The sequence below is a fragment of the Oncorhynchus mykiss genome, chromosome 14, assembly GCF_057628025.1.
Source record: "Oncorhynchus mykiss isolate SJ-2025 chromosome 14, ASM5762802v1, whole genome shotgun sequence".
NCBI lineage: Eukaryota > Metazoa > Chordata > Actinopteri > Salmoniformes > Salmonidae > Oncorhynchus > Oncorhynchus mykiss.
The window spans coordinates 30850447-30874222 of NC_143035.1; the positions used below are offsets into that span (position 1 = coordinate 30850447).

Sequence of the window (23776 nt, forward strand, 5' to 3'; positions counted from 1 at the left end):
AAAATCTAAATTGCAGCTGGGCTGGAATAATACACTGCTCAAAAAAATAAAGGGAACACTAAAATAACACATCCTAGATCTGAATGAATGAAATATTCTTATTAAATACTTTTTTCTTTACATAGTTGAATGTGCTGACAACAAAATCACACAAAAATGATCAATGGAAATCAAATGTATCAACCCATGGAGGTCTGGATTTGGAGTCACACTCAAAATGAAAGTGGAAAACCACACTACAGGCTGATCCAACTTTGATGTAATGTCCTTAAAACCTGTTAAGGATATGGCAGACATACGCCCCCTTTGGAGAGATTGGGTACCCCTAGTAAACTGGAAAAAAAATCTGTCAAAAATTGATAATATATGCAAATAAAAATTATTATTGGATAGAAAACACTCTAAAGATTCTAAAACCGTTGGAATTATGTCTGTAAGTATAGCAGAACTCACAGGGCAGGCATTCTTCCAAACTAGTTTTTGTGGCCATGAAAGTTGGAGCAACTTTGACGTCATGGCCCCCACCCTTCCCAACGAGCTATGATTCTGGGGACTTTCTATCTCTTCCGCTAGATGTCCTCTTTCATTAGAGCTTCAAATCGTTCAAATCCCGCGAGAATTGACCCTATGGGAGTGAAATTAGTGCGTGCCACAAGAGAATAGGCTGTGCGTATGGGCGCGAATTGGTCCCAGCCATTCCTTTGTTTCCAGCACTCAAGAGAAGGGCAGACGATGGCCGATTGAATTGAAGTTTGTTTTGCATGTCTAAAACATCATAAAGCTTGCTTCTGCACTTAGTTTGACCTGTTTAGTCGACATATAATGTGTAATTTTGAAGTTTTGATGCGCAACTTATCCGGACCAGAGGACGTTTTGGGTGCATTTCAGCTGATGTTATTAGCAGTAGCTAATACAAAGACGCAAGACTTGAAACCAAACGATGTATTGGGTAAGTATGAAGCCTTCCAGAACATTCTGAACGAAGACCATCGAAGGTAAGGGAATATTTATGCTTAAATCTGTGTTTCTGTTGACTCCAACATTACGTGGAAATGTAGCTTGGAACTGAGCGCTGTCTCAGCATATGGAATAGTGTGCGATTTCTGTAACGTTAAAAATAAATCTAACACAGCGGTTGCATAAAGAAGCAGTGTATCTTTCTAACTATATGTAGAACATGTATATTTAGTAAAAGTTTATGATGTCTATTTACGTTATCTTGCCGCGCTACATAGATTTCCTGCGGGCATTTTTGAGTAATTTCTGAAGGTAAACTCACTGTAAATGGACATTTATGGATATAAATGGCATATTATTGAAAAAAAAAAATATGTACTGTGTAATATGTCATATTACTGTCATCTGATGAAGATTTTCAAAAGGTTAGTGAGCGATTTATTTTTTAATCCTGCGTTTGTTGATTGCATGTTTTGGCTATTGAAATGAGCTGTGTCTGGTGGTGGTTTTACATATATATGTGCTATGTTTTCGCCGTAAAACATTTTAGAAATCTGACTTGCTGGCTAGATGAACAAGGTGTTTATCTTTCATTTGAGCTATTGGACTTGTTAATGTGTGGAGGTTAAATATTTTTAAGAATATTTTTGCGTTCCATGCGCCACCGTTTCAGCTGAACGTGGGAGGGTTGATCCCCAATTGGGAACCAGTATCGTAGACAGGTTAAAACAAGTCAAAATGAGGCTCAGTAGTGTGTGTGGCCTCCACGTGCCTGTATGACCTCCCTACAACGCCTGGGCATGCTCCTGATGAGGTGGCGGATGGTCTCCTGAGGGATCTCCTCCCAGACCTGGACTAAAGCATCCGCCAACTCCTGGACAGTCTGTGGTGCAACGTGGCGTTGGTGGATGGAGCGAGACATGATGTCCCAGATGTGCTCAATTGGATTCAGGTCTGGGGAACGGGAGGGCCAGTCCATAGCATCAATGCTTTCCTCTTGCAGGAACTGCTGACACACTCCAGCCACATGAGGTCTAGCATTGTCTTGCATTAGGAGGAACCCAGGAGGAACACAGGGCCAACCACACCAGCATATGGTCTCACAAGGGGTCTGAGGATCTCATCTCGGTACCTAATGGCAGTCAGGCTACCTCTGGCGAGCACATGGAGGGCTGTGCGGCCCCCCAAAGAAATGCCACCCCACACCATGACTGACCCACCGCCAAACCGGTCATGCTGGAGGATGTTGCAGGCAGCAGAACGTTCTCCACGGTGTCTCCAGACTGTCACGTCTGTCACATGTGCTCAGTGTGAACCTGCTTTCATCTGTGAAGAGCCCAGTGGCGAATTTGCCAATCTTGGTGTTCTCTGGCAAATGCCAAACGTCCTGTTGGGCTGTAAGCACAACCCCCACCTGTGGACGTCGGGCCCTCATACCACCCTCATGGAGTCTGTTTCTGACCGTTTGAGCAGACACATGCACATTTGTGGCCTGCTGGAGGTCATTTTGCAGGGCTCTGGCAGTGCGCCTCCTGCTCCTCCTTGCACAAAGGCAGAGGTAGCGGTCCTGCTGCTGGGTTTTTGCCCTCCTACGGCCTCCTCCACGTCTCCTGATGTACTGGCCTGTCTCCTGGTAGCGCCTCCATGCTCTGGACACTACGCTGACAGACACAGCAAACCTTCTTGCCACAGCTCGCATTGATGTGCCATCCTGGATGAGCTGCACTACCTGAGACACTTGTGTGGGTTGTAGACTCCGTCTCATGCTACCACTAGAGTGAAAGCACCGGAAGCATTCAAAAGTGACCAAAACATCAGCCAGGAAGCATAGGAACTGAGAAGTGATCTGTGGTCCCCACCTACAGAACCACTCCTTTATTTGGGGTGTCTTGCTAATTGCCTATAATTTCCACCTGTTGTCTATTCCATTTGCACAACAGCATGTGAAATTTATTGTCAATCAGTGTTGCTTCCTAAGTGGACAGTTTGATTTCACAGAAGTGTGATTGACTTGGAGTTACATTGTGTTGTTTAAGTGTTGCCTTTATTTTTTTGAGCCGTGTACATTATGGCCTTTCTTTTGTATGTGTGTGTGATAGGCTATGTGCTCACTGCCCACAAAATGAGGTGGAAACTGAGCTGCACTTCCTAACCTCCTACCAAATGTATGACCATATTAGAGACACATATTTCCCTCAAATTACACAGACCTACAAAGAATTCGAAAACAAATCACATTTTGATAGACCTCCATATCTTCTGGGTGAAATACTACAGTGTGCAATCACAGCTGTAAGATTTGTGACCTGTTACCACAAGAAAAGGGCAACTAGTGAAGAACAAACACCATTGTAAATACAACCCATATTTGTGTTTATTTATTTTCCCTTTCGTACTTCAACTATTTGCACTTCGTTACAATACTGTGCATAGACATAATATGACATTTGATGTGGCTTTACTCTTTTGTAACTTTTGTGAGTGTAATGTTTACTGTTAATTACTATTGTTTATTGTTTATTGTTTATTTCACTTTTGTTTATTATCTGTTTCACTTGCTTTGTAAACATAAAAGATTCGGCATGGGCTCTCAGATCCTCTAAACGTTTTACAGCTGCACCATCCTGACTGGCTGCATCACCTTTGGTATGGCAAATACACTGCTCTTGACCACAAAGCACTATAGAGGGTGGTGCGGACTGCCCAGTACATCACTGGGGCCAAGCTCCCTGCCATCCAGGACCTCTATATTAGGCGATATCAGAGGAAGGATGAAAAATTACCAAAGACTCCAGCCACCCAGCCACCCAAGCCATAGACTATTTTAAAACTCTGCATCGTTGGGAAAGGGCTCAAAACAAGCATTTCAGGGAAAATTCTACACCAGCTGTATTCGGTGCATGTGACAAATACTATTTTATTTTATTTGTGTGTCTGCATGTGTGCAACTGTACAAGCACACACATAAAACCTTCCCACTAGTTGAATCAACGTTGTTTCAATGTAATTTGTCAACGTATTGTGAAGTCGAATCTACGTGGAAAATACATTGGATTTGAAAGAAGTCAAAGTAAACTGTTGTTTTGAGGTGAAATGTTAACCACAGGGTTATGTCACCATGGTAACCAAATGTCAACATAGATAAACCTTGTAGAAAATACACTACATGACCAAAAGTATGTGGACACCTGCTCGTCAAACATCTCATTCCAAAATCAGGGGCATTGATATGGAGTTGGTCCCCCCTTTGCTCCAGCCTCCACTCTTCTGGGAAGGATTTCCACTAGATGTTGGAACATTGTTGTGGGGACTTGCTGCCATTCAGCCACAAGAGCATTAGTGAGGTTGGGCACTGATGTTGGGCGATTAGGCCTGGCTAGCAGTCGGCGTTCCAATTCATCCCAAACGTGTTCGATGGGGTTGAGGTTTCGGGCTCTGTGCAGGCCACACCGATCTCTACAAACCATTTCTGTACAGACCTTGCTTTGTGCACAGGGGCATTGTCTGAATGCTGAAACAGGAAAGAGCCTTCCCCAAACTGTTGCCACAAAGCACAAAGTTGGAAGCACAGAATCATCTGGAATGTCATTGTATGCTGTAGCGTCAAGATTTCCCTTCACTGGAACTAAGGGGGCTGAACCATGAAAAACAGCCTCAGACCATTATTCCTCCTCCACCAAACATTACAGTTGACACTATGCATTGGCGCAGGACGCTTTCTCCTGGCATCCGCCAAACCCGGATTTGTCTGTCGGACTGCCAGATGGTTGATGCGTGAGAACACGTTTCCACTGCTCCAGAGTCCAATGGTGGTGAGCTTTACACCACTCAAGCCAACACTTGGCATGTCGCATGGTGATCTTAGGCTTGTGTGCGGCTGCTCGGCCATGGAAACCCATTTCATGGAGCTCCCGAACATCTATTTAGCTGACTTTGCATCCAGAGACAGTTTGGAACTCGGTAGTGAGTGTTGCAAACAGACCCCACATAGCCCCATACCATTTTTACTCGCTCCAGCACTCGGTGGTCCTGTTCTGTGAGCTTGTGTGGCCTACCACTCCACTGCGGAGCCATTTTTTGCTCCTAGACGTTTCTACTTCACAATAACAGCACTTACAGTTGACCGGGGCAGCTCTAGGAAGGCAGAAATTGGACAAACTGACTTGTAGGAAAGGTGGCTTCCTATGACGGTGCCACGTTGAAAGTAACAGCTCTTCGGTAAGGCCATTCTACTGCCAATGTTGGTCTATGGAGATTACATGGCTGTGTGCTCGATTGTATACACCTGTCAGCAACAGGTGTGACAGCAATAACCGAATCCACTAATTTGAAGGGGTGTCCACATACTTTTGTATATATCGTGTATGTTGAGTTTGTACCTAAAAATAATGTCAGATCTTCCCATGTTATATTCACTTTCCGAAAAAAAATATAGACTGGGCAGAACCTCCTACTGGAGAGCCGATCCATCTACAGCACCTCCTACTGGAGAGTCGATCCATCTACAGCACCTCCTACTGGAGAGTCGATCCATCTACAGCACCTCCTACTGGAGAGTCGATCCATCTACAGCACCTCCTACTGGAGAGTCGATCCATCTACAGCACCTCCTACTGGAGAGTCGATCCATCTACAGCACCTCCTACTGGAGAGTCGATCCATCTACAGCACCTCCTACTGGAGAGTCGATCCATCTACAGCACCTCTCACTGGAGAGTCGATCCATCTACAGCACCTCCTACTGGAGAGTCGATCCATTTACAGCACCTCCTACTGGAGAGTCGATCCATCTACAGCACCTCCTACTGGAGAGTCAATCCATCTACAGCACCTCCTACTGGAGACTCAATCCATCTACAGCACCTCCAACTGGAGAGTCGATCCATCTACAGCACCTCCTACTGGAGAGTCGATCCATCTACAGCACCTCCTACTGGAGAGTCGATCCATCTACAGCACCTCCTACTGGAGAGTCGATCCATCTACAGCACCTCCTACTGGAGAGTCGATCCATCTACAGCACCTCCTACTGGAGAGTCGATCCATCTACAGCACCTCCTACTGGAGAGTCGATCCATCTACAGCACCTCCTACTGGAGAGTCGATCCATCTACAGCACCTCCTACTGGAGAGTCGATCCATCTACAGCACCTCCTACTGGAGAGTCGATCCATCTACAGCACCTCCTACTGGAGAGTCGATCCATCTACAGCGCCTCCTACTGGAGAGTCGATCCATCTACAGCACCTCCTACTGGAGAGTTGATCTACCTACAGCACCTCCTGCTGGAGAGTTGATTCACCTACAGCTATTAATTTGGTCTCCCATCCAGGGTTTTAACCAAGCCCAGCTTAGCTATTTGTCACTGACTATTACCAATGTTACTATTGTGAGAATGATTGTTGAGAGATCTCTTAATAACTAAATAGATTCACTGTTGCTATTGAAGTCATTCAAATGGGTAGGCTTAACAGAGCAAATTAAATGTAACCATACATTATAAATCATATATAATCAATATTTAGGCCTATATAGCATTTTACCAAGTCAGATGTTGTTTCAATTAAACCCAGGATTCAACTAAACATTGACAATACAATAGGCTTGGGGTTTCAAGCTCTGGTTGATTTCAAATGTAAGGATTTTTAATGACATTGAATTGTGTTAGGTTGTCAACACAACCAAATATCAACATTTGAAAAAAATCTAAGTTAAAGAACAATACTAAATCAAATCTAACTTTATTTAAAGCTTCAACTTGAAAACTGTAATAAAGCCAGACTAAGTCAGTGGTACAGATGGAACTATCCAAGCAGAAGATACTTCTCCTTCAGACGGTGATATTTGGTTGCATTGACAACCAAACACAACTCAATATCACTTTTGAAATGACAATAAATAACCTATTAACTTTTCGACCAGTGGAGAAATGAGATGTCGTATTCACATCTCCAGCTCAACCACAAATAAAAGTTAAAAAATGGGATTAAGCCAATGGTTCAGACGGAACTATCCAAGCAGCAGTTGAGTTGTCGACCAAAAACAATTCAACATAACTTTTAGAATCCAGTAAAAAAAAACTTACAAACTAATGTAACATTCAACCTTAAAATGAGTAACACATCCGTGGCCACATGTTGAGGTTACTGTAACTATACATTAATATCTTAGGTAATCGTAGAAAGTGCGCAGGTTCAATATAGCGTGCATGGGTCATCACAGGTCTGTGGAGATCTTCACAATTCCTGTAATAATCTGCACAGAATCTCGAATAGCAATGATCACTTGCACCATACATGTTTTATGTAATCTCAACTGCTATTACATGAAGCACAGTGATAACACATTCATCTGTTGTATAAATAAGCATCATGTCTATTGTCACCTATTAAAGACAGGGTCAACAGGTACTGTACTTGTGCCAACCTGAAATGATGACCACCTGTTCCGATGTTACACTGGACCGTTCCTTCCACGCTTATGGAAAGAGAAAGTGAAGGTTAAATGGAGGAAGTTAGAGAAACAAACGGATAGAGAACACACACACACACACACACACACACACACACACACACACACACACACACACACACACACACACACAGTCCATTAGAATGGTAGTGTTCTGCTCTGCTGATGATGAGGTGCAAATGGACTGAACATGCCTCCATGCATCAATAACCCCTCACTCCACTTTCACCTCTCTCTCTCTCTCTCCTCTGTGTGATCTCTCTCTCTCTCCCCCCTCCGTCTCTCTCCCCCTCTCTGTCTCTATCTATCTCTCTCCTCTTTCCGTACTCCACCTTTTCCACCTCTCTCTCTGTCTGTCTCTCTCTCACTCACTTCCCCTCTCTCCACCCTCTCTCCTGTGTCCATACAACATATCTTCCAACTATTCCACCTCTCTCCTCTCTGTGGTCCAAGGTGAGTGGACATGTTTCACTGTCCTTGCTGCTACTATATGGGAAAAGAGAGAGGACAATTGTAATGTTATCATAGTCTGAGGAAGATGAATCTACACCTTCATGTAGCCATCACAATCCTCTCTCTCCTCTAGCATGGGGTTAAAAACCTGCGCCTGTCTGTGTGTGAGTCTGTGTGTGTGTGTGTGTGTGTGCGTGTGAGATGTGGTCTGAATGGGTTATGTATTCCCTCAGGGTCGGTTGGGTAACACAGATCAGAGAGAGAGATGGAGGTTAAATGGCCAGACCTGAGTAACACACACACACACACACACACACACACACACACACACACACAGGTTGCAATGGACAGCATTTGAAGGACCCTAGGAGAGTAAGGGACTTGAGAGCGAAACTAACTTTGTCAGTCCACTCTCAGACCCATACCTCTCACACTAGACCCATTACCTGGATGTGTTCATTCTACAACATCAAATATCTTCCATCCATAGATAATTAAACTAGGGTCAAACTGATACTGAAAACACATAATTAAACTACAAAGGTGCTTTCTAGAACCTTAAAAGGTTATTCACCTGTCATCATAGGAGAACCCTTTGAAGAACCCTTTTTGGTTCCAGGAAGACCGCTTTTGTTTCCAGAGGGTTCTACATAGAACCCAAAAGGTTTCTACCTGGAACCAAACAGGGTCTTACCTGGACCTAAAAGGGGTTATCCTGTGGGGACAGGCCAATAACTATTTTTTAACCCCATTATCTAAGAGTAGGGTCAAACACCTAACGGACTGCTACTGAAAACAGTATTAAACTAGGGTCAAACACCTAACGGACTGCTACTGAAAGCAGAATTGAACTAGGGTCAAAAACCTAAAGGACTGCTACTGAAAGCACAACTGAACTAGGGTCAAACACCTAACGGACTGCTACTGAAAGCAGTATTATACTAGGGTCAAACACCTAACGGACTGCTACTGAAAGCAGAATTGAACTAGGGTCAAAAACCTAAAGGACTGCTACTGAAAGTAGAATTAAACTAGGGTCAAAAACCTAACAGACTGCTACTGAAAGCACAACTGAACTAGGGTCAAAAACCTAAAGGACTGCTACTGAAAACAGTATTAAACTAGGGTCAAAAACTTAACAGACTGCTACTGAAAGCACAACTGAACTAGGGTCAAACACCTAAAGGACTGCTACTGGAAACAATATTAAATTAGGGTCAAACACCTAACGGACTGCTACTGAAAGCACAACTGAACTAGGGTCAAACACCTAAAGGACTGCTACTGGAAACAATATTAAATTAGGGTCAAACACCTAACGGACTGCTACTGAAAACAATATTAAACTAGGGTCAAACACCTAAAGGACTGCTACTGAAAACAATATTAAACTAGGGTCAAACACCTAAAGGACTGCTACTGGAAACAGTATTATACTAGGGTCAAACACCTAACGGACTGCTACTGGAAACAATATTAAACTAGGGTCAAACACCTAAAGGACTGCTACTGGAAACAGTATTAAACTAGGGTCAAACACCTAACGGACTGCTACTGAAAACAGTATTATACTAGGGTCAAACACCTAACGGACTGCTACTGAAAACAATATTAAACTAGGATCAAACACCTAATGGACTGCTACTGAAAACAATATTATACTAGGGTCAAACACCTAAAGGACTGCTACTGGAAACAGTATTATACTAGGGTCAAACACCTAACGGACTGCTACTGGAAACAATATTAAACTAGGGTCAAACACCTAAAGGACTGCTACTGGAAACAGTATTAAACTAGGGTCAAACACCTAACGGACTGCTACTGAAAACAGTATTATACTAGGGTCAAACACCTAACGGACTGCTACTGAAAACAATATTAAACTAGGATCAAACACCTAATGGACTGCTACTGAAAACAATATTATACTAGGGTCAAACGCCTAAAGGACTGCTACTGGAAACAATATTAAACTAGGGTCAAACAGCTAACAGACTGCTACTGAAAGCAGTATTAAACTAGGGTCAAACACCTAACGGACTGCTACTGAAAACAATATTAAACTAGGGTCAAACACCTAATGGACTGCTACTGAAAACAATATTAAACTAGGGTCAAACACCTAAAGGACTGCTACTGAAAGCAGAATTTAACTAGGGTCAAAAACCTAAAGGACTTCTACTGAAAGCACAACTGAACTAGGGTCAAACACCTAACGGACTGCTACTGAAAGCAGTATTATACTAGGGTCAAACACCTAACGGACTGCTACTGAAAACAGTATTATACTAGGGTCAAACACCTAAAGGACTGCTACTGAAAACACAACTGAACTAGGGTCAAACACCTAAAGGACTGCTACTGAAAACAGTATTAAACTAGGGTCAAACACCTAAAGGACTGCTACTGAAAACAGTATTATACTAGGGTCAAACAGCTAACAGACTGCTACTGAAAGCAGTATTAAACTAGGGTCAAACACCTAAAGGACTGCTACTGAAAACAGTATTAAACTAGGGTCAAACACCTAAAGGACTGCTACTGAAAACAGTATTAAACTAGGGTCAAACACCTAAAGGACTGCTACTGAAAACACAACTGAACTAGGGTCAAACACCTAAAGGACTGCTACTGAAAACAGTATTAAACTAGGGTCAAACACCTAAAGGACTGCTACTGAAAACACAACTGAACTAGGGTCAAACACCTAAAGGACTGCTACTGAAAACAGTATTAAACTAGGGTCAAACACCTAACGGACTGCTACTGAAAACAATATTAAACTAGGGTCAAACACCTAACGGACTGCTACTGAAAGCAGTATTAAACTAGGGTCAAACACCTAAAGGACTGCTACTGAAAACACAACTGAACTAGGGTCAAACACCTAAAGGACTGCTACTGAAAGCAGTATTAAACTAGGGTCAAACACCTAAAGGACTGCTACTGAAAACACAACTGAACTAGGGTCAAACACCTAACGGACTGCTACTGAAAACAGTATTAAACTAGGGTCAAACACCTAACGGACTGCTACTGAAAACACAACTGAACTAGGGTCAAACACCTAAAGGACTGCTACTGGAAACAATATTAAATTAGGGTCAAACACCTAACGGACTGCTACTGAAAACAATATTAAACTAGGGTCAAACACCTAAAGGACTGCTACTGAAAACAGAATTGAACTAGGGTCAAACACCTAACGGACTGCTACTGAAAACAGTATTATACTAGGGTCAAACACCTAAAGGACTGCTACTGAAAACAGAATTGAACTAGGGTCAAACACCTAACGGACTGCTACTGAAAGCAGTATTAAACTAGGGTCAAACAGCTAAAGGACTGCTACTGGAAACAGTATTATACTAGGGTCAAACACCTAACGGACTGCTACTGAAAACAGTATTATACTAGGGTCAAACACCTAAAGGACTGCTACTGGAAACAATATTAAACTAGGGTCAAACAGCTAACAGACTGCTACTGGAAACAATATTAAACTAGGGTCAAACACCTAAAGGACTGCTACTGGAAACAGTATTAAACTAGGGTCAAACACCTAACGGACTGCTACTGAAAACAGTATTATACTAGGGTCAAACACCTAACGGACTGCTACTGAAAACAATATTAAACTAGGATCAAACACCTAATGGACTGCTACTGAAAACAATATTATACTAGGGTCAAACGCCTAAAGGACTGCTACTGGAAACAATATTAAACTAGGGTCAAACAGCTAACAGACTGCTACTGAAAGCAGTATTAAACTAGGGTCAAACACCTAACGGACTGCTACTGAAAACAATATTAAACTAGGGTCAAACACCTAATGGACTGCTACTGAAAACAATATTAAACTAGGGTCAAACACCTAAAGGACTGCTACTGAAAGCAGAATTTAACTAGGGTCAAAAACCTAAAGGACTTCTACTGAAAGCACAACTGAACTAGGGTCAAACACCTAACGGACTGCTACTGAAAGCAGTATTATACTAGGGTCAAACACCTAACGGACTGCTACTGAAAACAGTATTATACTAGGGTCAAACACCTAAAGGACTGCTACTGAAAACACAACTGAACTAGGGTCAAACACCTAAAGGACTGCTACTGAAAACAGTATTAAACTAGGGTCAAACACCTAAAGGACTGCTACTGAAAACAGTATTATACTAGGGTCAAACAGCTAACAGACTGCTACTGAAAGCAGTATTAAACTAGGGTCAAACACCTAAAGGACTGCTACTGAAAACAGTATTAAACTAGGGTCAAACACCTAAAGGACTGCTACTGAAAACAGTATTAAACTAGGGTCAAACACCTAAAGGACTGCTACTGAAAACACAACTGAACTAGGGTCAAACACCTAAAGGACTGCTACTGAAAACAGTATTAAACTAGGGTCAAACACCTAAAGGACTGCTACTGAAAACACAACTGAACTAGGGTCAAACACCTAAAGGACTGCTACTGAAAACAGTATTAAACTAGGGTCAAACACCTAACGGACTGCTACTGAAAACAATATTAAACTAGGGTCAAACACCTAACGGACTGCTACTGAAAGCAGTATTAAACTAGGGTCAAACACCTAAAGGACTGCTACTGAAAACACAACTGAACTAGGGTCAAACACCTAAAGGACTGCTACTGAAAGCAGTATTAAACTAGGGTCAAACACCTAAAGGACTGCTACTGAAAACACAACTGAACTAGGGTCAAACACCTAACGGACTGCTACTGAAAACAGTATTAAACTAGGGTCAAACACCTAACGGACTGCTACTGAAAACACAACTGAACTAGGGTCAAACACCTAAAGGACTGCTACTGGAAACAATATTAAATTAGGGTCAAACACCTAACGGACTGCTACTGAAAACAATATTAAACTAGGGTCAAACACCTAAAGGACTGCTACTGAAAACAGAATTGAACTAGGGTCAAACACCTAACGGACTGCTACTGAAAACAGTATTATACTAGGGTCAAACACCTAAAGGACTGCTACTGAAAACAGAATTGAACTAGGGTCAAACACCTAACGGACTGCTACTGAAAGCAGTATTAAACTAGGGTCAAACAGCTAAAGGACTGCTGCTGGAAACAGTATTATACTAGGGTCAAACACCTAACGGACTGCTACTGAAAACAGTATTATACTAGGGTCAAACACCTAAAGGACTGCTACTGGAAACAATATTAAACTAGGGTCAAACAGCTAACAGACTGCTACTGAAAGCAGTATTAAACTACGGTCAAACACCTAAAGGACTGCTACTGAAAACAGTATTAAACTAGGGTCAAACACCTAAAGGACTGCTACTGAAAACAGTATTAAACTAGGGTCAAACACCTAAAGGACTGCTACTGAAAACACAACTGAACTAGGGTCAAACACCTAAAGGACTGCTACTGAAAACAGTATTAAACTAGGGTCAAACACCTAAAGGACTGCTACTGAAAACACAACTGAACTAGGGTCAAACACCTAAAGGACTGCTACTGAAAACAGTATTAAACTAGGGTCAAACACCTAACGGACTGCTACTGAAAACAATATTAAACTAGGGTCAAACACCTAACGGACTGCTACTGAAAGCAGTATTAAACTAGGGTCAAACACCTAAAGGACTGCTACTGAAAACACAACTGAACTAGGGTCAAACACCTAACGGACTGCTACTGAAAGCAGTATTAAACTAGGGTCAAACACCTAAAGGACTGCTACTGAAAACACAACTGAACTAGGGTCAAACACCTAACGGACTGCTACTGAAAACAGTATTAAACTAGGGTCAAACACCTAACGGACTGCTACTGAAAACACAACTGAACTAGGGTCAAACACCTAAAGGACTGCTACTGGAAACAATATTAAATTAGGGTCAAACACCTAACGGACTGCTACTGAAAACAATATTAAACTAGGGTCAAACACCTAAAGGACTGCTACTGAAAACAGAATTGAACTAGGGTCAAACACCTAACGGACTGCTACTGAAAACAATATGAAACTAGGGTCAAACACCTAACGGACTGCTACTGGAAACAGTATTAAACTAGGGTCAAACACCTAACGGACTGCTACTGAAAACAGTATTATACTAGGGTCAAACACCTAAAGGACTGCTACTGAAAACAGAATTGAACTAGGGTCAAACACCTAACGGACTGCTACTGAAAGCAGTATTAAACTAGGGTCAAGCAGCTAAAGGACTGCTACTGGAAACAGTATTATACTAGGGTCAAACACCTAACGGACTGCTACTGAAAACAGTATTATACTAGGGTCAAACACCTAAAGGACTGCTACTGGAAACAATATTAAACTAGGGTCAAACAGCTAACAGACTGCTACTGAAAGCAGTATTAAACTACGGTCAAACACCTAACGGACTGCTACTGAAAACAATATTAAACTAGGGTCAAACACCTAATGGACTGCTACTGGAAACAGTAATATACTAGGGTCAAACACCTAAAGGACTGCTACTGGAAACAATATTAAACTAGGGTCAAACAGCTAACAGACTGCTACTGAAAACAATATTAAACTAGGGTCAAACACCTAACGGACTGCTACTGAAAACAGTATTATACTAGGGTCAAACACCTAAAGGACTGCTACTGAAAACAGTATTATACTAGGGTCAAACACCTAACGGACTGCTACTGAAAACAATATTAAACTAGGGTCAAACACCTAACGGACTGCTACTGGAAACAATATTATACTAGGGTCAAACACCTAACGGACTGCTACTGAAAACAGTATTATACTAGGGTCAAACACCTAAAGGACTGCTACTGAAAACAGTATTATACTAGGGTCAAACACCTAAAGGACTGCTACTGAAAACAATATTAAACTAGGGTCAAACACCTAACGGACTGCTACTGAAAACAGTATTATACTAGGGTCAAACACCTAACGGACTGCTACTGAAAACAGTATTATACTAGGGTCAAACACCTAAAGGACTGCTACTGAAAACAGTATTATACTAGGGTCAAACACCTAACGGACTGCTACTGAAAACAATATTAAACTAGGGTCAAACACCTAACGGACTGCTACTGAAAACAGTATTATACTAGGGTCAAACACCTAATGGACTGCTACTGGAAACAGTAATATACTAGGGTCAAACACCTAAAGGACTGCTACTGGAAACAATATTAAACTAGGGTCAAACAGCTAACAGACTGCTACTGAAAACAGTATTAAACTAGGGTCAAACACCTAACGGACTGCTACTGAAAACAATATTAAACTAGGGTCAAACAGCTAACAGACTGCTACTGAAAACAATATTAAACTAGGGTCAAACACCTAACGGACTGCTACTGAAAACAGTATTATACTAGGGTCAAACACCTAAAGGACTGCTACTGAAAACAATATTAAACTAGGGTCAAACACCTAACGGACTGCTACTGAAAACAGTATTATACTAGGGTCAAACACCTAACGGACTGCTACTGAAAACAGTATTATACTAGGGTCAAACACCTAAAGGACTGCTACTGAAAACAGTATTATACTAGGGTCAAACACCTAACGGACTGCTACTGAAAACAGTATTATACTAGGGTCAAACACCTAAAGGACTGCTACTGAAAACAGTATTATACTAGGGTCAAACACCTAACGGACTGCTACTGAAAACAATATTAAACTAGGGTCAAACACCTAACGGACTGCTACTGGAAACAATATTATACTAGGGTCAAACACCTAACGGACTGCTACTGAAAACAGTATTATACTAGGGTCAAACACCTAAAGGACTGCTACTGAAAACAGTATTATACTAGGGTCAAACACCTAAAGGACTGCTACTGAAAACAATATTAAACTAGGGTCAAACACCTAACGGACTGCTACTGAAAACAGTATTATACTAGGGTCAAACACCTAACGGACTGCTACTGAAAACAGTATTATACTAGGGTCAAACACCTAACGGACTGCTACTGAAAACAATATGAAACTAGGGTCAAACACCTAACGGACTGCTACTGGAAACAGTATTAAACTAGGGTCAAACACCTAACGGACTGCTACTGAAAACAGTATTATACTAGGGTCAAACACCTAAAGGACTGCTACTGAAAACAGAATTGAACTAGGGTCAAACACCTAACGGACTGCTACTGAAAGCAGTATTAAACTAGGGTCAAACAGCTAAAGGACTGCTACTGGAAACAGTATTATACTAGGGTCAAACACCTAACGGACTGCTACTGAAAACAGTATTATACTAGGGTCAAACACCTAAAGGACTGCTACTGGAAACAATATTAAACTAGGGTCAAACAGCTAACAGACTGCTACTGAAAGCAGTATTAAACTACGGTCAAACACCTAACGGACTGCTACTGAAAACAATATTAAACTAGGGTCAAACACCTAATGGACTGCTACTGGAAACAGTAATATACTAGGGTCAAACACCTAAAGGACTGCTACTGGAAACAATATTAAACTAGGGTCAAACAGCTAACAGACTGCTACTGAAAACAGTATTAAACTAGGGTCAAACACCTAACGGACTGCTACTGAAAACAATATTAAACTAGGGTCAAACAGCTAACAGACTGCTACTGAAAACAATATTAAACTAGGGTCAAACACCTAACGGACTGCTACTGAAAACAGTATTATACTAGGGTCAAACACCTAAAGGACTGCTACTGAAAACAATATTAAACTAGGGTCAAACACCTAACGGACTGCTACTGAAAACAGTATTATACTAGGGTCAAACACCTAACGGACTGCTACTGAAAACAGTATTATACTAGGGTCAAACACCTAAAGGACTGCTACTGAAAACAGTATTATACTAGGGTCAAACACCTAACGGACTGCTACTGAAAACAGTATTATACTAGGGTCAAACACCTAAAGGACTGCTACTGAAAACAGTATTATACTAGGGTCAAACACCTAACGGACTGCTACTGAAAACAGTATTATACTAGGGTCAAACACCTAAAGGACTGCTACTGAAAACAGTATTATACTAGGGTCAAACACCTAACGGACTGCTACTGAAAACAGTATTATACTAGGGTCAAACACCTAAAGGACTGCTACTGAAAACAGTATTATACTAGGGTCAAACACCTAACGGACTGCTACTGAAAACAATATTAAACTAGGGTCAAACACCTAACGGACTGCTACTGGAAACAATATTATACTAGGGTCAAACACCTAACGGACTGCTACTGAAAACAGTATTATACTAGGGTCAAACACCTAAAGGACTGCTACTGAAAACAGTATTATACTAGGGTCAAACACCTAAAGGACTGCTACTGAAAACAATATTAAACTAGGGTCAAACACCTAACGGACTGCTACTGAAAACAATATTAAACTAGGGTCAAACACCTAACGGACTGCTACTGAAAACAGTATTATACTAGGGTCAAACACCTAATGGACTGCTACTGGAAACAGTAATATACTAGGGTCAAACACCTAAAGGACTGCTACTGGAAACAATATTAAACTAGGGTCAAACAGCTAACAGACTGCTACTGAAAACAGTATTAAACTAGGGTCAAACACCTAACGGACTGCTACTGAAAACAATATTAAACTAGGGTCAAACAGCTAACAGACTGCTACTGAAAACAATATTAAACTAGGGTCAAACACCTAACGGACTGCTACTGAAAACAGTATTATACTAGGGTCAAACACCTAAAGGACTGCTACTGAAAACAATATTAATCTAGGGTCAAACACCTAACGGACTGCTACTGAAAACAGTATTATACTAGGGTCAAACACCTAACGGACTGCTACTGAAAACAGTATTATACTAGGGTCAAACACCTAAAGGACTGCTACTGAAAACAGTATTATACTAGGGTCAAACACCTAACGGACTGCTACTGAAAACAGTATTATACTAGGGTCAAACACCTAAAGGACTGCTACTGAAAACAGTATTATACTAGGGTCAAACACCTAACGGACTGCTACTGAAAACAATATTAAACTAGGGTCAAACACCTAACGGACTGCTACTGGAAACAATATTATACTAGGGTCAAACACCTAACGGACTGCTACTGAAAACAGTATTATACTAGGGTCAAACACCTAAAGGACTGCTACTGAAAACAGTATTATACTAGGGTCAAACACCTAAAGGACTGCTACTGAAAACAATATTAAACTAGGGTCAAACACCTAACGGACTGCTACTGAAAACAGTATTATACTAGGGTCAAACACCTAACGGACTGCTACTGAAAACAGTATTATACTAGGGTCAAACACCTAACGGACTGCTACTGAAAACAATATGAAACTAGGGTCAAACACCTAACGGACTGCTACTGGAAACAGTATTAAACTAGGGTCAAACACCTAACGGACTGCTACTGAAAACAGTATTATACTAGGGTCAAACACCTAAAGGACTGCTACTGAAAACAGAATTGAACTAGGGTCAAACACCTAACGGACTGCTACTGAAAGCAGTATTAAACTAGGGTCAAACAGCTAAAGGACTGCTACTGGAAACAGTATTATACTAGGGTCAAACACCTAACGGACTGCTACTGAAAACAGTATTATACTAGGGTCAAACACCTAAAGGACTGCTACTGGAAACAATATTAAACTAGGGTCAAACACCTAATGGACTGCTACTGGAAACAGTAATATACTAGGGTCAAACACCTAAAGGACTGCTACTGGAAACAATATTAAACTAGGGTCAAACAGCTAACAGACTGCTACTGAAAACAGTATTAAACTAGGGTCAAACACCTAACGGACTGCTACTGAAAACAATATTAAACTAGGGTCAAACAGCTAACAGACTGCTACTGAAAACAATATTAAACTAGGGTCAAACACCTAACGGACTGCTACTGAAAACAGTATTATACTAGGGTCAAACACCTAAAGGACTGCTACTGAAAACAATATTAAACTAGGGTCAAACACCTAACGGACTGCTACTGAAAACAGTATTATACTAGGGTCAAACACCTAACGGACTGCTACTGAAAACAGTATTATACTAGGGTCAAACACCTAAAGGACTGCTACTGAAAACAGTATTATACTAGGGTCAAACACCTAACGGACTGCTACTGAAAACAGTATTATACTAGGGTCAAACACCTAAAGGACTGCTACTGAAAACAGTATTATACTAGGGTCAAACACCTAACGGACTGCTACTGAAAACAATATTAAACTAGGGTCAAACACCTAACGGACTGCTACTGGAAACAATATTATACTAGGGTCAAACACCTAACGGACTGCTACTGAAAACAGTATTATACTAGGGTCAAACACCTAAAGGACTGCTACTGAAAACAGTATTATACTAGGGTCAAACACCTAAAGGACTGCTACTGAAAACAATATTAAACTAGGGTCAAACACCTAACGGACTGCTACTGAAAACAGTATTATACTAGGGTCAAACACCTAACGGACTGCTACTGAAAACAGTATTATACTAGGGTCAAACACCTAAAGGACTGCTACTGAAAACAGTATTATACTAGGGTCAAACACCTAACGGACTGCTACTGAAAACAGTATTATACTAGGGTCAAACACCTAAAGGACTGCTACTGAAAACAGTATTATACTAGGGTCAAACACCTAACGGACTGCTACTGAAAACAATATTAAACTAGGGTCAAACACCTAACGGACTGCTACTGAAAACAATATTAAACTAGGGTCAAACACCTAACGGACTGCTACTGAAAACAGTATTATACTAGGGTCAAACACCTAACGGACTGCTACTGAAAACAGTATTATACTAGGGTCAAACACCTAACGGACTGCTACTGAAAACAGTATTATACTAGGGTCAAACACCTAACGGACTGCTACTGAAAACAGTATTATACTAGGGTCAAACACCTAACGGACTGCTACTGAAAACAGTATTATACTAGGGTCAAACACCTAACGGACTGCTACTGAAAACAGTATTATACTAGGGTCAAACACCTAACGGACTGCTACTGAAAACAGTATTATACTAGGGTCAAACACCTAACGGACTGCTACTGAAAACAGTATTATACTAGGGTCAAACACCTAACGGACTGCTACTGAAAACAATATTAAACTAGGGTCAAACACCTAACGGACTGCTACTGAAAACAGTATTATACTAGGGTCAAACACCTAAAGGACTTATACTGAAAATATACTGTATATATATATATTTTTTGTGGCAAATGTGAAATAAAAAACTGTTTTGAAATGTTTTTCATACACATACCTTGTCCATAATGAAGAGCCCTGTTACATGCGCCCCCTCCCCCACCCTCCTTCTCCGTGGCCGACGTGAATAAGACAGTTAAACGTGTTAACGCTCGCAAGAATGCCGGCCCAGACGGCATCCATAGCCGGGTCCTCAGAGCATGCGCAGACCAGCTGGCTGGTGTGATTAAGGACATTCATTTTTCTCCCTATCCCAGTCTGCTGTCTGCTTCCTGTACCCAAGAAGGCAAAGGTAACTGAACTGAATGACTATCGCCCCATAGCACTCATGTCTGTCATCATTATGTGCTTTGAGAGACTAGTCAAGGATCATATCACCTCCACCATAACTGTCACCCTAGACCCACTGCAACATTCACAAAGCCGCCGGGGGCAGACGGATTACCAGGATGTGTACTCAAAGCATGCGCGGACCTACTGTCAAGTATCTTCAGACATTTCCAACCTCTCCCTGACCAAATCTGTAATACCTACATGTTTCAAACAGACCACCATAATCCCTGTGCCCAAGGAAGTGAAGGTAACCTGCCTAAATGATTATTGCCTTGTGCCCGTTCACGTCAGTAGCCATGAAGTGCTTTGAAAGGCTGGTCATGGCTCACATCAACAGCATCCTCCAGGACACCCTAGACCCACTCCAATTCGCATACCGCCCAAACAGATCCACAGATGACACAATCAGAATGTCAGAAAATTGTCAGAGACTCCAGTCACCCAAGTTATAGACTGTTTTCTCTGCTACGGCAGGGCAAGCGGTACAGGAGCGCCAAATCTAGGACCAAAAGGCGCCACAACAGCTTCTACCCCCAAGCCATTATACTGCTGAACAATTCATAAAAATCGCCACAGGACAATTTGTACACTGCTGCTACTCGCTGTTTGTTTGTTACCTATGCATAGTCACTTCGCACCCACCTACATGTACAGATTCCCTCAACTAGCCTGTACCCCTGCACACTGACTCAGTACCGGTGTCCCCTGTATATAGACTCCACACTGACTCAGTACCTGTATAGAGCCTCGTTATTGTCATTCTTATTGTACTGCTTTTTATTATTACTTTTTATTTTAGTCTACTTGGTAAATATGTTCTTCTTCTTGAACTGCACTGTTGGTTAAGGGCTTGTAAGTAAAGCATTTCACGGTAAAGTCTACACTTGTTGTATTCAGCGCATGTGGCAAATAAAGTTAGATTTGATATGTTTTGCATACCGCCCCAATAGGTCCACAGACGATACAATCGCCATCACACTGCACACTGCCCTATCCCATCTGGACAAGAGGAATACCTATGTAAGAATGCTGTTCATTGACTACAGCTCAGCATTCAACACCGTAGTACCCTTCAAGCTCATCATTAAGCTTGAGGCCCTGGGTCTCAACCCCGCCCTGTACAACTGGGTCCTGGACATCCTGACGGGCCGCCCCCAGGTGGTGAAGGTAGGAAACAACATATCCATTTCGTTGATCCTCAACTCTGGGGCCCCACAAGGGTGCGTGCTCAGCCCCCTCCTGGACTCCCTGTTTACCCATGACTGCATGGCCATGCACACCTCCAACTCAATCATCAAGTTTGCAGACAACACAACAGTAGTAGGCTTGATCACCAAAAACAACAAGACAGCCTATAGGGAGAAGTTGAGAGCACTCGGAGTGTGGTGTCAGGAAAACAACCTCTCACTCAACATCAACAAAACAATGGAGATGATAGTGGACTTCAGGAAACAGCAGAGGGAACACCCCACATCTAAATCGACAGGACAGCAGTGGAGAAGCTGAACAATTTCAAGTTCCTTGGCTTACACATCACGCACAAACTGAAATGGTCCTCCAACACAGACAGTGTGTTCAACCTCAGGAGGCTGGAGAAATTTGGCTTGTCACCTAAAAGTTTATTAATGCCACTTTTAAATAATGATGTTTACATATCTTGCACTACTCATCCTAAATGTATATACTGTATTTTATACCGTCTATTGCATTTAGTCTATGCCGGTCTGTCATGGCCCATCCATATATTGATATGTACATATTCTTATTCCATCCCTTTACAGAGATGTGTGTGTATTAGGTAGTTGTTGTGGAATTGTTAGATTATTTGTTAGATATTGCTCCACAGTCAGAACTAGAGGCACAAGCATTTCGCTACACTCACAATAACATCTGCTAACCATGTGTATGTGACCAATAACATCTGCTAACCATGTGTATGTGACCAATAACATTTGATTTGATTTTGATATTCTTACCTCTTGTTGATTGATATCCATTGAATTGTCAATTTTCTGTTTTAGAAAGATTTGCACAAATATGAAAAGATAGATGGTATCATCATAAAACAACATATTGTCTTGTTTTGCACACTTTGTACAAAATAGTAAAATGCAGTACTACAGGATATTTCTTAACGTAGCTCTTTATTAGCTATAACAGGCATGTTCACGTATCGCCAACCAGGATCAAACTGACCATGCCCTAACCATTTGAATGGTCTTAACCAATCATAGCACAGTATGATATGGCGGTAAAATACATCCAATTACAATTCAGCATGTTTACACATATGAATATTACACATATTTAGATCATACAAGGGAGAAGAAACCTTACCTTACATTGAGGAGATCTTTCCATTATTCAGTTAAGTGCCTGGACCTGCTCTCCTTTCAAATCCAAATGTTTCAGTTGGGCAGTTAGGTTCCTGCAAGAACCCCCACCAACTAAGGAGGTTCCTTGATTAAACCCACTTCCTATGGGTTTCTTGGATTAACCTTTTGGGGGCAATTGTCAGTGCCAAGAAACGTAAGGCTCTTCAAAGAACTGTGAGGATCTTAGAAGAACCCTTGTTGAACCCCTCATTTTTAGAGCGTACTACCGTACGACATGATTTATATCTGCTGTAGCAACAGAGTTTGGGTCTTGTTGAATTGGCTTCTGGTGCAGTTATGTTATGCTAGATCTATAGCATTCCTTCTGATGGAGGGTGTGTGTGTTTGTGTGTGCATGTGTGTATGTCTGTGTTAAAGAGTATGCATTAATGTGTGTGAGGAAGTGTGTGTGCTTGGTGAGGCTGTTAGGTTGTCATCAGTCTCCTGGGTGACCAGAGGAGAAAGACACATGCTCCTTGAAAAGAGAGAGGGAGGCTGAGAGAGAGAGAACGAGAAAGAGAGACTATAGCTCTCTCCAGGCATCTTGCATTAGTGTGTGTGTGTGGTTGTGTGTATTGCATGTGTTTCAGGTCAGGTGCATAGTGAGCAGTGTCAAGCCATCATTAGAGCCCCTGTCACCCAGCCTTAGCTGATCTCTCTATAAAGCTCTGTTTTGAATACCCCAGCCACATCCTGCACTGCTACTGACTAGCGCTGAGAGGGCGCTGACAGAGTGTGTGTGTGTGTGTGTGTGTGTCAGGGGTGTTAACAGAGTTAAACTGTCCTGACAAAGACGTTACCCAGCAGCCATAGCACTGCTTCGGTTCACCTCTCACCTGTTACCTCTCAGAGTTACTCGAAAACACTATAGTTTCACTTTGCAGTTTACAAGCTGTCATCCAGCTGCTCTCTGGGCACCACCTCTGACTCTCACACTGGTACA

General features: G+C 41.7%; 1 long non-coding RNA gene across 1 annotated transcript in view; it reads left to right on the forward strand.

Moving 5' to 3' along the window:
- The first annotated feature begins 304 nt into the window (after nucleotides 1-304).
- The window catches only part of LOC149978344 (uncharacterized), a 32367-nt gene continuing 8895 nt past the window's right edge, over nucleotides 305-23776 (forward strand). Inside the window, exon 1 of the long non-coding RNA XR_016486170.1 lies at nucleotides 305-949. This is a non-coding gene — a long non-coding RNA (uncharacterized LOC149978344). The remainder of the gene's footprint in view (nucleotides 950-23776) is intronic.